The following is a 1798-nucleotide window of genomic DNA, read 5'->3' as shown; positions in this document are numbered from 1 at the left end:
GTAGTATAGTCTGAAGTCAGGGAGCATGATTCCTCCAATTCTGTTCTTATTCCTCAAGATAATTTTATTGTTCTGATCTTAGAGAAAATGCTTTCAGCTTTTCATTGTTGATTATAATGTTAGCTGTGAGTTTGTCATATTTGGCCTTTATTGTGTTGAAGTATGTTCACTCTATGCCCACTTTCTGGAGAGATTTTAATTATAAAGAAATGTTGAATTTTGTCAAAAGCTTTTCCTGCATCTATTGAAATGATCATATGGTTTTTATTCTTCAATTTGTTAATGTGATATATCACATTAATTGATTTGTGTATATTGAAAAATCCTTGTGATAAATCCCACTTGATCATGGTGTATGATCATTTGCTGATGGTCTTTGACATAAATTATAACAATATTTTTGAATTTATCTTCTAAAAAATGGAAATAAAAGCAAAAATAAACAAATGGGACCTAATTAATCATAAAATCTTTTGCACAGCAAAGGAATATATCGAGAAAATTAAAAGATAACCTGCCGAATGGGAGAAAATATTTGCAAGTAATATGACTGGTAAGAGTATAATAACCAAAATATATAAACAACACATGTAACTCAACATCAAAAGAACAAACAACCTGATTAATAATAGGAAGAAGACCTGAATAAATATTTTTGTAAAGAGAACATGAAGATGGTCAACAGGCAGATGGAAATATGCTCAACATTGTTAATCATCAGGGAAATGCAAATCAAAACCACAATGAGATATCACCTCACACCTGCCAGAATGGCTATCATCAAAAAGGACACAAATAACAAATGTTGGAGAGTATGTGGAGAAAAGGGAACACTTGTACACTGTTGCTGGGAATGTAAGTTGGTGTAACCACTGTGTAAAACAGTACAGAGTTTTCTCAAAAAATTATAAATAGAACTGCCATATTACCCAGCAATCACACTCCTGGGTTTATATCTGAAAGAAACAAAAACACTAATTTGAGACCCTCTCTTCCTTGGCACTCCCTACGGGGTGGAAGCCATCTTCAACTCAGCATTATGGCTGCTCTCAGATCCCTCATGAAGCCCAAGATCATCAAAAGGAGGACCAAGAAGTTCATCCAGCACCAGACAGACTGATATATCAAAATAAAGTAGAAGTGGCAGAAACCCAGTGACATTGACAACAGGGTGTGAAGGAGATTCAAGGGCCAGATCTTGATGCCCAACATCAGTTATGGGAGCAACAAGAAAACAAACACAGCCTGCCCAGCATCTTCTGGAAGTTCCTGGTCCACAGCATCAAGGAGCATGAAGTGCTGCTGCTGTGCAACAAATCTTACTGTGCTGAAATTATTCATAATATCTTATCCAAGAACCACAAAACCATTGCAGAAAGAGCACTCCAGCTGTCCATCAGAGTCACCAATCCCAATACCAGGCTGAACACTGACGAAAATGAATAGACAGTTCATGGTGCACATTGGGTTTGTGTTAATAAAACCACGAAACTCGAAAAAAAGCACTAATATGAAAAGATACATGAATCCCAATGTTCACAGTAGCATTATTCACAGTTGCTAAGCCACCTACGTGTGTTCTTTTATTCTTTTTTAACATCTTTATTGGAGTATAATTGCCTTAAGATGTTGTGTTAGTTTCCACAATATAACAAAGGGAACCAGCTATACGTATACATATATCCACATATCCACTCCCTCTTGCATCTCCCTCCCACCCTCCCTATCCCACCCTATAAGTGGTCACAAAGGATGGAGCTGATCTCCTTGTGTTAGGCAGCTGCTTCCCACTAGCTAT

The 1798-nt window shown here is 36.8% G+C and overlaps 1 pseudogene across 1 annotated transcript; it reads left to right on the top strand.

Moving 5' to 3' along the window:
* The first annotated feature begins 992 nt into the window (after positions 1-992).
* LOC308608672 (large ribosomal subunit protein eL32-like) lies at positions 993-1446 on the top strand (annotated as a pseudogene). The gene has a single exon. The product of its transcript is annotated as a large ribosomal subunit protein eL32-like (transcript).
* The last annotated feature ends 352 nt before the right edge of the window (positions 1447-1798 follow it).

The sequence above is a fragment of the Mesoplodon bidens genome (assembly GCF_964165515.1).
Source record: "Mesoplodon bidens genome assembly, chromosome: X".
Classification (NCBI taxonomy): Eukaryota; Metazoa; Chordata; class Mammalia; order Artiodactyla; family Ziphiidae; genus Mesoplodon; species Mesoplodon bidens.
This window is presented reverse-complemented; position numbering and strand designations above follow the sequence as displayed.